This window comes from Kogia breviceps, chromosome 7 (assembly GCF_026419965.1).
Source record: "Kogia breviceps isolate mKogBre1 chromosome 7, mKogBre1 haplotype 1, whole genome shotgun sequence".
Classification (NCBI taxonomy): Eukaryota; Metazoa; Chordata; class Mammalia; order Artiodactyla; family Physeteridae; genus Kogia; species Kogia breviceps.
The window spans coordinates 109,922,574-109,937,726 of record NC_081316.1 but is presented as its reverse complement, the minus strand read 5'-3'; positions in this window follow the sequence as shown (position 1 = coordinate 109,937,726).

Below are 15,153 nucleotides of genomic sequence, written 5' to 3'. Positions count from 1 at the left end.
TACAACAGACACCACAGAAATACAAAGCATCCTAAGAGACTACTACAAGAAAGTCTATGCCAATAAAATGGACAACCTGGAAGAAATGGACAAATACTTAGAATGGTATAACCTTCCAAGACTGATCCAGGAAGAAATACAAAATATGAGCAGACCAATCACAAGTAATGAAATTGAAACTGTGATTTAAAATCTTCCAACAGACAGAAGTCCAGGACCAGATGGCTTCACAGGTGAATTCTATCAAACATTTAGAGGAGAACTAACACCCATCCTTCTCAAACTCCTCCAAAAAATTGCAGAGAATGGAACACTCCCAAACTCATTCTATGAGGCCACCATCATCCTGATACCAAAACCAGACAAAGATACTACAAAAAAAAAGAAAACTACAGGCCAATATCACTGAGGAATATAGATGCAAAAATCCTCAACAAAATACTAGCAAACAGAAAGCAACAACACATTAAAAGGATTATACACCATGATCAAGTGGGATTTATCCCAGGGATGCAAGGATTCTTCAATATATGCAAATCAATCACTGTGATACACCATATTAACAAAGTGAAGAATAAAAACCATATGATCATCTCAATAGATGCAGAAAAAGCTTTGACAAAATTCAACACCTATTTATGATAAAAACTCTCCAGAAAGTGGGCATAGAGGGAACCTACCTCAACATAAGGCCATATACAACAAACCCACAGCAAACATCATTCTCAATGGTATAAAACTGAAACCATTTCCTCTAAGATCAGGAATAGGACAAGGATGTCCACTCTCACCACTATCATTCAACATAGTTTTTTAAGTCCTAGCCATTGCAATCAGAGAAAAAAAAGGAATACAAATTGGAAAAGAAGAAGTAAAACTATCACTGTTTGCAGATGACATGATACTATATATAGAGCATCCTAAAGATGCCACCAGAATACTACTAGAGCTAATCAATGAATTTGGTAAAGTATCAGCATACAAATAAATGCACAGAAATCTCTTGCATTCCTATACACTAATAATGAAAACTCTGAAAGAGAAATTAAGGAAACACTCCCATTTACCATTGCAACAAAAAGCATGAAATACCTAGGAATAAACCTACCTAGGGAGACAAAAGACCTGTATGCAGAAAACTATAAGACACTGATGAAAGAAATCAAAGATGATACAAACAGATGGAGAGATATAGCATGTTCTTGGATTGGAAGAATCAACACTGTGAAAATGACTATACTACCCAAAGCAATCTACAGATTCAATGCAATCCCTATCAAATTACCAATGGCATTTTTGACAGAAATAGGACAAAAAAATCTTAAAATTTGTATGGAGACCCAAAAGACCCTGAATAGCCAAAGCAGTCTTGAGGGAAAAAAATGGAATTGGAGGAATCAGACTTCCTGACTTCAGACTATACTACAAAGCTACAGTAATCAAGACAATATAGTACTGGCACAAAAACAGAGATATAGATCATTGGAACAGGATAGGAAGCCCAGAGATAAACCCACACACCTATGGTCAACTAATCTATGACAAAGGAGGCAAGGATATACAATGGAGGAAAGACAGTCTCTTCAATAAGTGGTGCTGGGAAAACTGGACAGGTACATGTAAAAGAATAAGTTTAGAACACTCCCTAACACCATACACAAAAAATAAACTCAAAATGGATTAGAGACCTAAATGTAAGACCAGACACTATAAAACTCTGAGAGGAAAACATAGGAAGAACCCTCTTTGACATAAATCACAGCAAGATCTTTTTTGATCCACCTCCTAGAGTAATAGAAATAAAAACAAAAATAAACAAATGGGGCCTAATGAAACTTAAAAGCTTTTCCACAGCAAAGGAAACTACAAACAAGATGAAAAGTCAAGCCTCAGAATGGGAGAAAATATTTGCAAATGAATCAACAGGCAAAGGATTAATCTCCAAAATATATAAACAGCTCATGCAGGTCAATATCAAAATGAAAACAACCCAATCCAAAAATGGGCAGAAGACCTAAATAGACATTTCTCCAAAGAAGACATACAGGTGGGCAGGAAGCACATGAAAAGCTGCTCAACATCACTAATTATTAGAGAAATGCTCTAATAATCAAAACTACAATGAGGTATCACCTCACACCAGTTAGAATGGGCATCATCAGAAAAGCTACAAACAACAAATGCTGGAGAGGGTGTGGAGAAAAGGGAACCCTCTTGCACTGTTGGTGGGAATGTAAATTGATACAGCCACTATGGAGAACAGTATGGAGGTTCCTTAAAAAACTAAAAATAGAATTACCATATGACCCAGCAATCCCACTACTGGGCATATACCCAGAGAAAACCATAATTCAAAAAGACACATGCACCCCAATGTTCATTGCAGCACTATTTACAATAGCCAGGTCATGGAAGCAACCTAAATGCCCATCAACAGACAAATGGATTAAGAAGGTGTGGTACATATATACAATGGAATATTACTCAGCCATGATAAGGAATGAAATTGGGTCATTTGTAGAGATGTGGCTGAATCTAGAGACTGTCATACAGAGTGAAAAGTCAGAAAGAGAAAAACTAATATCGTATATTAACGCATATATATGGAACCTAGAAAAATGGTACAGTTGAACTGGTTTGCAGGGCAGAAATTGAGACACAGATGTAGAGAACAAACGTATGGACACGAAGGGGGGAAAGCAGAGGGGGCCGGTGATGGTGCTGTGGTGTATTGGGAGATTGGGATTGATGTGTATACACTAATATGTATAAAATGGATAACTAATAAGAACCTGCTGTATAAAAAAATAAAATTACATTTTTAAAAAACGCGATAATTCGAAAAACAAAGAAAAACAAAGGGTCACATACAAGGGAACCCTCATAAGGCTATCAGCTGATTTTTCTATAGAAACTTTGTAGGTCAGAAGCGAGTGGAATGATATATTTAAAGTTCTGAAAGGGAAAAACCTATAACCTAGGATTCTCTACCCAGCAAATTTATCATTCAGAATTGAAAGAAAAAGAACTTTTCAGACAAAAAAATAAACAAACAAACAACTAAGAGTTTATCAATACTAAACTGACCCTAAAAATGTGTTAAAGGTGTTCTCTAAGTGGAAGAGAAAAGCCTACAACAAAAAGGAAAAATTTACAGGAAAGGAATAATCCCATTAGTAAAGGCAAATACAGTATATAGTAAAGGCTGTGGATCAACCACTTAAATAAACTAGTACAAAGATTAAAAGACAAAAATTTTGTAAAATGAACTATAACTACAATAAACAGGGATAAACATGAAGATGTAAAATGTGACATCAAAAATACAAAATGTGGGGCTTCCCTGGTGGCGCAGTGGTTGAGAGTCCGCCTGCCAATGCAGGGCACATGGGTTCGTGCCCCGGCCCGGGAGGATCCCGCATGCCACAGAGGGACTGGGCCCGTGAGCCATGGCCGCTGGGCCTGCGCGTCCAGAGCCTGTGCTCCGCAAGTAGAAAAATACAAAATGTGGGGGATTTCCCTGGTGGCAAAGTGGTTAAGAATCTGCCTGCCAATGCAGGGGACATGGGTTCAAGCCCTGGTCCAGGAAGATCCCACATGCCATGGAGCAACTAAGCTCTAGAGCCTGCAAGTCACAACTACTGAAGCTTGTGTGCCTAGGGCCCATGCTCTGCAACAAAGAGAAGCCACCACAATGAGAAGCCTGTGCACTGCAACGAAGAGTAGCCCTGGCTCGCTGCAACTAGAGAAAGCCTGCGTGCAGCAACGAAGACCCAACACAGCCAAAAATTAATTAATTAATTAATGTAAAAAAATCCAAAATGTGGGGGAGGGGAGTAAAAATACAATATTTTCCACAACATTCCTATCACCTGGTCATGTAAACAATGGTTGGGTACTTCAAGAGATGGAGCATTCCAGAGTAGCCCAATCATTCCATAGATTTTATTAGAAGCTTTTTCCTTTGTCCATTAAAATCTAACTCCTATAGCTTTCATCCTACCCTTAAGGACCATAAAGAATTAGCCTTTCAAGTACCTAGCAAAAACTGGCAGAACCTTTTCTCTCCTAGCTATATATTCCCAGATCCTTCAGTTATTCCTTACATAATATATTTTTTGGTTTCTTCATCCTCATGTCCACCATCTCCCAAATACATTATTTATCTTTTTCCCTTTTGGAGCGGTGGGAGAGTACCCAAAACTAAATGCAAAGATGAGGTTTAACCAGCACAGACAGCAAGCTTATCCCCACTTCTGTTCTAAACACTGTTTCTTTCACCCGATTAACATTGTATGCATTTAGATACACCCAAGATTTGGAAGGTGGAAGCGAGGTGAAGTCCATTTCCCTGAATTCTGCTACTGCCACTGGGAAGTACAATTGTGGAGACTTTGCTTTTTCCACAGCAGATGAAAGTTTCCTAATCACCGGCTTTATGGGCTATTAAAGACAATTGTGGAGACCTCCGAAGTGGCTTCCCGATTCCTGTTTTGAAGTCAGTGGTTCCGGGGTGGCCTCCCAATACCTCCCCTTGCTGATCCTGGCAGAAGTAGGAGCTCCCCCTGGCAGAGCAATTCCACCGTGTTGTTCTAAGAGGCATTCCTAGAGGCCCAACCTACAGTCCGCTCCTCCAGCACATGTGCCAACTGTGTAATTACCTCATTCCTTACATTAAATCTCTTGCTGCTTTAAACGGATAGAGTGTGTCCTGTTCCCTGCAACTGTATGCTAACCATTTTGAACAATGAGTAGGATTTCACAACGCAGAAAACTTCTAGCAATTGAAAGTATTGCTTTATATTCACATGTATGTAATATCCGTGGGGCTGGAGTATGGATGGACAGATGGATGGACTCATGGATGGATGGACGTGGGAAACACTATCTTCCTGCCTCCCTATGTGTAACCCATAGAGTCACAGGGTAGCCACACTGGCTGGCCTCTATATTCCTGATCAAAATATGTAGTTTGGCTACAATGATAAATCCCACTGTATTGATCAGGACTCTTGGTTACAAGGGACAGAAACACACCTCAAAACAATTCAAGCAAAAGAGGGGGATTAATAATAATTGAGCAGCAGAAAGGGCAGGAATGGATATGGTCTTAGGGACAACGAAACCAAGGATCAAATGTTGTTAAGGAGTCTCTTCACCTCTCATCTCTGCATCTCTCTAAATGTTAGCTATATTCTCCCAAACTAGCTTACCTAACAGAGTGGGGTACATGGCTGCCAATTACGCCAGATTTATATCCCCAATGCTCCAAAACCATAGAGGAAAATGAAGGCCCTCTTTTCTCAACTGAAATTTCGAAAAAAAAAAAAAAGACAAAAATTCTGAATATGTTTTGAATCTTACGCCCATCCCTTGGACCAAGCACTCTAGCCTGGGAGTGAGGCACTATCACTAGCCCAGCCTGGACCACAGATCATCCCTGAGCCTGGGGAGTGGAGTCCATTAGCAGGATGTGGCAGGAGAACAGACACTGAGCGCACAGAGCAAGACTCACCCCCAAACCTGAAGATGTTCCGAATGATTCACTAATTGTAGCTGTTAGGCTTTTAGATGTTCACTCTTCTCAGAGGATTTAAAACCACTCACATGACCCCTACACTGAGAAATCTTCTTCAGTGTTATTACTCTGGTGAACGTGTTTCTGAAAGATTTCATCCGTGGAGGATTATTGTCATAAGGTACTTATGTCAAGGTTAGCTATTTGTCTACATCAACCGTTTAGAATCTAGAAATAAGAAAAAGTAGCCTTTGAATAGGTAGAAGTGGCATTTTAAAAATCAGATTATAGGGATGATGAAAAAGTCTGGAAATAAACGCTAGTCATGGTTATACAACATTATGAATATACTTAATGCTACTGAATTGTACACTTTAAAATGGTTGAAATATTAAATCTTATGCATATCTTACCACAATAAAAAATTTTAATAAAGCTATGCATCTTATTTATTCATTTATGAATTCATTTATTTTACTTTAATCTCAAAGGAAATCTAGAATGTACAGACATATCTATGGAATAATGGGATCCAAAATGCTAGTGTTGGAAAGATCTCAGTGCACTCAGCTCTCCAAGTGGAGATCCATGATGCCACAGAATTCCTGGACTAAAAGTGTTAGCAGGGATCATCTAGTTAATCCTCCACTTGTCACTAAAGAGCATTTCACTCCATCCATTCAGGACACCTAATACATCCTAGACACAGATGCTCAACTGGTTTAGAAATGCCACTGATGGTAACTGCCCTCCCTAGGCTTCAAAAGCAAAACTTAGGTACAGCCCAGATTGGAAAGAAATTCTTATGGGGAGGATGCTGGTACAATGTCCCCACCCACTGCCACGTCATCATGATCCAGTAGGCGTTTTCCTACCAACCCACAGAAACATTATTAGAAGAAAAATGAAACCTTCCATGTTCTTAACCTTAAGGACCTGAGACTATTCTATAAGAGGAAAGAGGAGGCATAATGTTTCGTTTTTCTTCCCTAAATAACAGGGAATGACGAGCTCAGAGAAGGCTAAACTGACTTGGTGAAGTTGTCTGTGATCATTTGAGGTTGTAGAAACAGAGAGATTAAAAATTCAATGCTATGGTTCTATTTCCCTCTGTCAGGGCATTAGGCTTTTAGATAACTATTCATGTCTCCAATGAGACAAAGGCTGTTATGCAGAAGCCAGCCTTCCTGAAAGAATTAAGGACATCTACAGAATTGGGTTAAGTCAGACATACTCTCTGGTCAGTTGGCCATAATGTGTCATCTTTCATGTCCTTCTCATCTTTATCTCTCCTGGAACCTCTTTCTTTTGTAAAAAAAAAAAAAATTTTGTTTTATAATTTATACACATTACATGACAGAGAACTAAGAAAGTAACTAGGAAAAAATAAAAGAAAGTAAAACTCCCCATTATGCATTCCTTGGACAGATATTTATTGAAGGCTCACTACATGCCAGGCTGATATTACAGTTACCCATCACTGTAACAAACTACCTCAAAACTTAGTTGCCTAAACAACCATTTCATCTTGCTCATAAATTTTGTGGGTCAAGAATTGGGGAATGACTCAGCTGGATACACTTGGTGTTTGTTGGGCTGGTGCACTGGACAGGTGACTTTCAAGATGTCTAGAACCTCAGTGCTCCTTGGCCATTCTGTCTCTGTCTCTGTCTTCTCTTCCCTCCCTCCCTTTTTCCCTCCCTGTAATGTCCAATTCTCTGGGCCTCCTCCACTTTGTTTGGATTTCTCACAGCATGGTTTTCTCACAGTGGTCATACTCCTTAGGTGATGACTAACTTCCCCACAGGTAGTATTCTAAGAAACCCAAGTGAAAGCCTTAGAACTCTCTGAACCTCACTTTTGCCACATTTTATTGGTCAAAGTGAGTCATTAAGACCAACCCAGATCCAAGGTGAGAGAAGGAACAGACTCTACCTCTCTATGGGGCTGTGGAATGCAGCCCCAGGGAGGGAAAGACTTTATGGCCATCTTGGAGAGAGGCTACCACACATGGTGCTGTAAGAACCTAGATATAGTCTCTTCTCACAGAAAAAACAGGCGATGCAAACAAGTCAAAAGGTCATCCCAGGGATACAAGAGGTAAGCCGTGGAATAGGAGCACACGGAAGGAGAACCCAACCCAGATTTGAGAGGTCAAGAAAGAATTTCTGGAGTAGAAAATACTGAACATGAGACCTGGGCCAAACTTGCAGGGATTGTGTGACTAGGAGAACAGCAGAGACAGTGTTCTAAAAGTTGGGAACAATATTCTATAAGACCCAGGAGAAAAAGAGAAAGAGCATTTGCATCCAAAATCCTGAAATAATTCCAATGTCAGAATAGTAGGGTGAAAGGGTATGAATGTTGAGAGATGACGTTGAAGAGAAGAGACCAGAACATAAATCCCCACTCTTTTCTATGTAAGGGTAGCTGTGCATTTAAAAAATATTTTGTGTACAAAGGTGGGTTCATGCCATTCCTAAGGTTTTGCGGTCCACATTTCATCATTTTATGTTGTAAACTTCTTTTCCTTCTCAATAAATGCACTTCTAAAATATCACTTTAAATAAATGTATAATATTCCTTTATTAGCTCTGTTACTTTATTTAACGAATCTCTTATTACAGGATATTTAGAGTATTTCCAGTTTCTTTCTACGCTTATCCTCATAGCTAAATCTTAACATTTTTAATGACAACTTCCTAGATACAGAATTTCTGGTTCAACATATATGAATACTTTTTAAAGGTTTTTGATACATGGTGCCAACTCATTTTCCAGAAATTTATTAGTTTAAAATCCCACCAGAAATGTAAGAGAGTACCTATCTCCCTGTGTGCTTTCCATCAATAGGAAAAGTCATTTTGTTTCTATTTTTTTACCAATTTGATAAGTTTCTGTTTACATTTCTGTAATTACTGAGGAAATGGAATTTTTTGTATGTGGGTAGTTCTTTTTTTGTAGGCTTATGAAGATAATAAACTTATCAAAAATAGATAAGTGGATAGACTTCAAACTTTAAAATGTTATGAAAAATTTAATCTGCTAGTAAATTTAAATTGTAGTTTGACAATACCTCTTTCTTTCCTCTTAAGAACTTCTCTGTTTGACCTGTTCTGAAATTGTCCCAGTGACTTGGTATAGAAGGAGAGAAAGTCAAGGGTTGTGACGGATCGGAGACCCAGGCTAAGTTCAATTCCAGTTAAATAGGTGAAGTGGTGTGAGTGGGGGGCCTTATTTCATTCACAATAACTCATTGGCTCCCTCTTTTAATGCATTTAGTGATCCTGTGAGCTTAATGACTGTTGCAATTAAAGTCACCCTACTTAAGCATCATGAATTACATTATGCTTGTTAGAGGCTGCCTTTGATAAAACATAAGAGCAAGTCATCTCTTCTACATCATAACTCATTTAAAATATTGCTTTTCCATATCTGTCCTTGCCCAGTTGATTTATTACCCAGTACTCCCAAGAAGTGTAATAAAAAGAAAGTTAGGATTTGAGTGATTCTTCCAGTGTCTGGATAAGGAGGCAGCTAAGGGGGAGATGGCCTTCTGATTGGTTAGCCTAAAAATGGGGATGGAATTGAGGGTGGCAATCAGGAATTAAAGTAGACGAGTTACACAAAAGGAAAATATTAGCTTTTTGTGGCCTCTTTGCCCTTCCTCCCTTTGGATGGAAAATCAACAAAAGCCAGGTCTCCACTAAGAAGACTTGAGAGATTTACTTATCCAGATAAACCAGGGGAATACATCTGAGAGCCAGGACAGGGGACAGGGGCTGGGAAATATTGCAGGTCTGCTTTTGTCTACTTAACTTTACCAAGGAAAATTTTAACATGGATATTTGAAATCAAAATAATGATCTGGTGAAATTGACCAGTGTTGATTATTTGAGGCAAAGAAAAAAAAAAACAACTCAAAATCTTCATAATGCCTTTTTAGTTACCTTCCACCCTCATCCCCAAATCACAGAAATTGTTGTTCTCATGCATTTCTTCACTTTGCTCCAGAAAGCCAAGAACCAGCCCCCCGGCCATTCAGTCCAAATTTTTCTTAGAGACAAGCCAACTAATGCTAATGTTATTTTAATATGAATCCATAACCTTTTATCCAAAATCTTTGTCCTTACTTGTAACGTTCACAAAGGATACATTTGGAGTTAGTAAGGCATTAGTTGTATTAGCTGTAACAAAGCTCAATGATTCACCATGATTTCACTCTGATTAGTCTCCAAAGGCAACATATATAGGTGGAAAAAATGTTGAGTGGGGTGCACACCAAGTTCTTGGGAACCAGTGGAGTATTCTCCCCTTGAATTGTTTTGGTGCTTCCTTGTCAATTACAGCTGGCTCCTCTGTGATGTCTCCATAAATAATAGAATAAAAGATGATCCATTTCACACACCCAGCACAAGTTCTTGAGCCGACAGATATAAAGAAGAGTTCACAAATTTCTGTGCAGTTCCATCTGCTAACAAAATTACTTTTTGAGACACAGAGTGGTTTTGTAGAAAATGCACTACACCACAAACAAGACCTGTATTGGAGACACATTTCTGGCACCACCCTGCTATCTCTCCTTAGAATTATTTTAACTTCAACAAACCTCAGTTTCCTTATCTATAAAAAGGAAGATTCAACTATAACATCTCTAATCCCTTTGAGCTCTTGAGGACTGATTCCATCTTGCTGTTCTGGTCACTGCTGATGGGTTTTGTAATATAAGTTTAGTAATTTTTCCTTTCAAGATATTCTCCCATGAAGATACTCATTCTGAAAGTATTTGTCCTCTTACTACCTTGAAAAAAGAAAATGCTGTAAAAGCTTTAGAAGAAAGTCAAATAATAATAATGTATTTGTATGTATACTCACCCGCACACGCGTGTGTGCACACACACAGTTAACTTAGCTTTGAGTTTCTAATTCACCTCAGGAACAAAAAAAAATTGGTAATATAGTAACACACTGGACCTAGATTTCCTTTTCCATTTTTAATGTATGCTTGACTTATTCTTCAGTTTCAATATATCAATACTTCCTTACATTACTGTGGTCTGCAGAAGACTATTTCCTTCTTAAATTGCTGTAGTAGACATCTTAGATATGTCAGTTGCCTCAATCCTATTGTTTCTTGGGAAATAATAATAACAACAGCTCACACTTTTATACCACTTGTGGTTTGTGTTATTTAAAATTCATGTCATTCCCATCAGGATTATATTAGTGGCACTAGATCATCCTTTCAGAATATAGCACCTATAATTTCATTGCACCAAAACCTCTACAAATAAGTTACCAACATTAAATAAGTATCTGTGTCAAAATAAGGTTGATTGAAAAACACCTTCTGTAGAAAAAAGTAAAATCAGCCAGACAGTTTAAGTTATAAAATATAGAGTGAATACAAAGGGCACTCTAATACTCATTAATGAAAATTATATAATTGGTCTAATCATTCTGGAAATAAATTTGGGAAAATGCACCCAGAGCCTTAAAAATATTTGTACCTTAGTGATTCCTCTTTTATTAATATATCCTAAGGAAAAATCTGAAATGCAAATAATTTTTTAAATAAAGATCTTCATGTATGAATCCTTTATAATAAAGGGAAATTGGATCCAATCTAAATGACCAGTACAAGATAATGGTTTAGTAAATTATGATGTATCCACATGACGGAAGACTTTGTAGTCACTAAAAATATATTTCGTCAGAATTTTTAATGACGTGGAAAATGTTTCCGATGTTCCATTAAGTGAAAAATGTCATAAAATTATATGCTAAAATTTAATCTCAAAATTATATACCCAATAAAAATAGAACAAAGTATCTCAATACTGTATTATTATAATTTTCTTCTTTAAATTTTTTGTAGTTTCCAAATTTTCCACAGTGGGCATCTGCTACTTTTCAAATCTGAAGAAAAATACCCATAGAAATAAAAAACTAAAATTAAAAACAGCTTGTACGGTGAGACCTTGAGTAGCCAAAATGCTCAGAGGGATGAAATGTTTCAGTGGATTTAATGTTGTGACAAACTAGAGATTAATTAGGAATACTTTCGGAATCTCTTTGCTGAAAATCAAGTCATCAGCCAACAGTTATTTTCCAAATACCTATTACATACTTCCTTCAGGGCCCTGCAGGCTATTCTTGCTCAGCTCAGCGCAGGCACCTTGGGGAGATTCCAGACCACTACTACTCAGTGAGTGTAAACATGTATCTGTGCAACGGAGAAACCAGGGGAAATACACCAGGTACCCTGCCCGGCAGGACTACAATCCTAGAAGAAGAGGTTTATGAAAATTCACTCTGAAATATAGGTGCAGATGTTTAAAAAAGGGGAATGAGCTTCTGAAGAATAATTGCAGAAGAAGTAACTTCCCCTGGAGAGCTCGAGAAATGACATCACAGGACAAGAGAAAAGAGAGCCTTGCAGAATGGGCAGGATTCTAACAGAAAATAAGAGAGCCACCCCCAGCCCCTCCCCAGGCCGGAGAGCCAAGATGGACAAAAGCACAGGGGCAGAAAGGAAGTCAGGGCATGTCTGGGCTCAAGAAGAGGCCTTCGTAGCAAGAGCAAGGGGCATCTTGGAGAGTGGTGGGGCATGGCTTCTCAAGGGCATTTAATTCACCTTCTAAGTAGGTAACTAATTGACACAGCTGAGTCTTTGCTCAATTATTATAGATGTTTTGGTGCCTCAAGCATCCATGGGAACATTAAAAACCACAATACACTTCCATAAATGCACGTGTCAAAGGCATAAGATACTGTTCTAAATAATAACTGTAATCCGTTACCTTTGTATAGCACCTTTCAATTCACAAAGCTTTTCCCTATGGTTTATCTCATTTGCTCTTCACAGCCACCCAGTGAGACAAGCATTATTATCACCACTTTACCGATAAGGAAACACTCAAAGAGATCTGATGAGTCATCCCCAGTGGGTACGGAAGGAGTAAGTGACAGTGGGTAGTTTCAAACCTTCCAACTCCGTTGCATTGCTTTCCATACTGCAGCTGCCTTTGAACCTGAGACACACCCTAGAAGTCCAGTTCTCTTTTACCTCATTCTGACCTCCATTGTAATCATTGTCATTATCTTCTTTCTTCTTGGATTATAGAGTACAGAGAGCTCTGTTTAGACTGGGTTTGGATTCTTCAAAGCAATTCTCTACTTTCAAAGTGCTTTCACACCTCATTTATCCTTACAACTTTTCAGGTAATTCAGACAAATGGAAAACTTTAGTCTAAATACACTAAGGACAGGATGGGATGCAGAGGGGGCAGGAACCGGGAGGGAGAGGAGATGCAAGCAGGAAGGAGCCGCCAATCTGCTCAACTTTCTGACCCACTTTGTGCTACACAGACTTGGGCAGAAAAAGGCCTTACCCGCACTGAGGATGTTAAGAAGTACTTGTACTTTTGTCCTTCCCAGGTTGACAGGCTCCTGGAAATGTAAGACGTACAAAATCCCTCTTTACGAGTTCCATTTCTGTTGCACCACTTTCATTACTGAAACCTTTTTCAAAGTTTGGCTCCATAAGAAAAACAGTTCTGTCACATGGTTTCAAGTAATCCTCTCACTTCTAAAAGTGAACATGGCTGCCAACTAATATCACAAGAACTAAATAGATGACATCTGGAAAGGAGGATTTTCAAACCCACTGTTTCATTACCCCCACCTGTGCCTTTATAGGCAGCGTGAAAAGGAGAGGTGAGGCCTCAAAGGGATTCTCTGAAACTTACTTTGGAGGAAAATATCGGGGAAGGGTACATGTTAAAAATCAGATTTATCATCTGCCCACGTTGTCCTGATTTACCAAATGCATTTCCAACAGGGAGGGTGAAGCAGCAGGCTGCATATTAAGCCAGTGAGTTCAGGATGTCTTTACAGCCAATCATCTCCCCCCAGTACAAATCCTCTTGCTCAAAACATCAGGCTGGCTGTGGAATTGAGCTGGAATTTAATGAACAGATAAATCAACGATACTTACTAAGCATCTCCAATGTCCCTGCTCTGTGAAAATCATGGTTCAGTGTAACTTTGGGAAAGCCATTTAATATTTCTTACACCAGTTTTCCCCATCCGAAAAATTAGGATACTAATAACACCAGCTCTTCCAAGCTGACAGCATTATTGTGACGCTTAAATAAGGTAATCTATGTGGAAGGGATTTATAAGCGCTAATGTGCCAGGGAAATGCAAAGTCACGCGATGGTACGATGAAGCATGGGGTCTGAGCCTTGCTCACGAGGAGCTCGCTGCCGATTTGGAAGAACAAAGCGTAAACATATCAAATGTAAGTAACAGTGTAAGGATTAAACTATAGAAAAGACAGTATGACAAGTAGTTTGGCAAGATAATGTGTAATTATTTGCAAGGGAGAGGTACAGACGATGAGATTTATGAATATAAAATAGGAAGCAAGCTCAGCGAGCTGGAGTGATGTGGACAGGCTTTGTGGGAGAAGCAACTCTGGATCTGGCCTTGGAGGGCGGGTAGGTTGAACAAGAAGCATAGGATACCATCCCCACCGTGAACTTCCCCAGAACCAGGGGCGAAGAACACACTGAGATGGTATTCACAAACCACTCCTGCAAGTGGTCTACTCTGAGAGCAATCAGGTAAGGTTCCACCATCATCAAGACCCAGAGTGAGCTTTAAAGGAAGCCCCTACGCGTTACCATAGAGGTCCAACTTGGAATTATTTGTCTGCCCCGTAACCCAAAGCCACCCAGACTCTCAAGCTCCTCTTCACCGTCCCGCCTCCTTTTTTAAATGAATACAGCTGTGACTTTTCTTTATTTTTTTAAACGTTTTATTTATATTGGAGTATAGTAGATTAACAATACTGTGTTACTTTCAGGTGTATAACAAAGTGATTCAGTTGTGCATATACGTGTATCTATTCTTTTTCAAATTCTTTTCCCATATAGATTATTACAGTGTATTGAATAGAGTTCCCTGTGCTCTACAGTAGGTCTTTGTTTGTTATCCGTTTTAAATATAGCAGTGTGTATGTGTCAATCCCATCACTGCACCCTTATTCACACTCACCTCACCCTGTTAAACTGTAGAGTGTCTTCCAGGAAGAGAATATAGTCACCCAGCATGGCATTCCCTACCTGAGGCAATCACAGCCTGTTCCACTGTGGTTAGCAAACTAAATGCCAAGTGGGAAACACAGAAGCAAAGCTAAAGAGAGAGAAAACAAAAGATGTGTCTCCTTTCAAAACCGTTCACTTAGCGACAGCTGTGTTAGAAAAGTCTTTGTATTTATGAAGAGAGGTACTAGGTCACAGGCTACAGTGAGGAGGCTCGGGAGTGTCTCTGAGTTGCCGGGCCAGGTGCTAATGGGCTGAGTTCAGAGGCTCAATCTCCTGCCCATTCATTTCACAGACCAAAAAGCAGGTAACTGTCACCGTTTGCTGGACACCAGCAGTAGAATCCCATCCAATCATCCCACTGGTGCAAAGTGTGGGGCATGACATAGTTCAGAACAAGGTGCAAATGGCTGCATCCAACACGTGGCCGTGCCTAGATGCCTGGAAAGCAAGTCGGAATCCAGGACACGACTCAGTCCCTCCTTCCTCCCTCCCAAATGCTTTTCGCCACTGGTCTAGTCACTG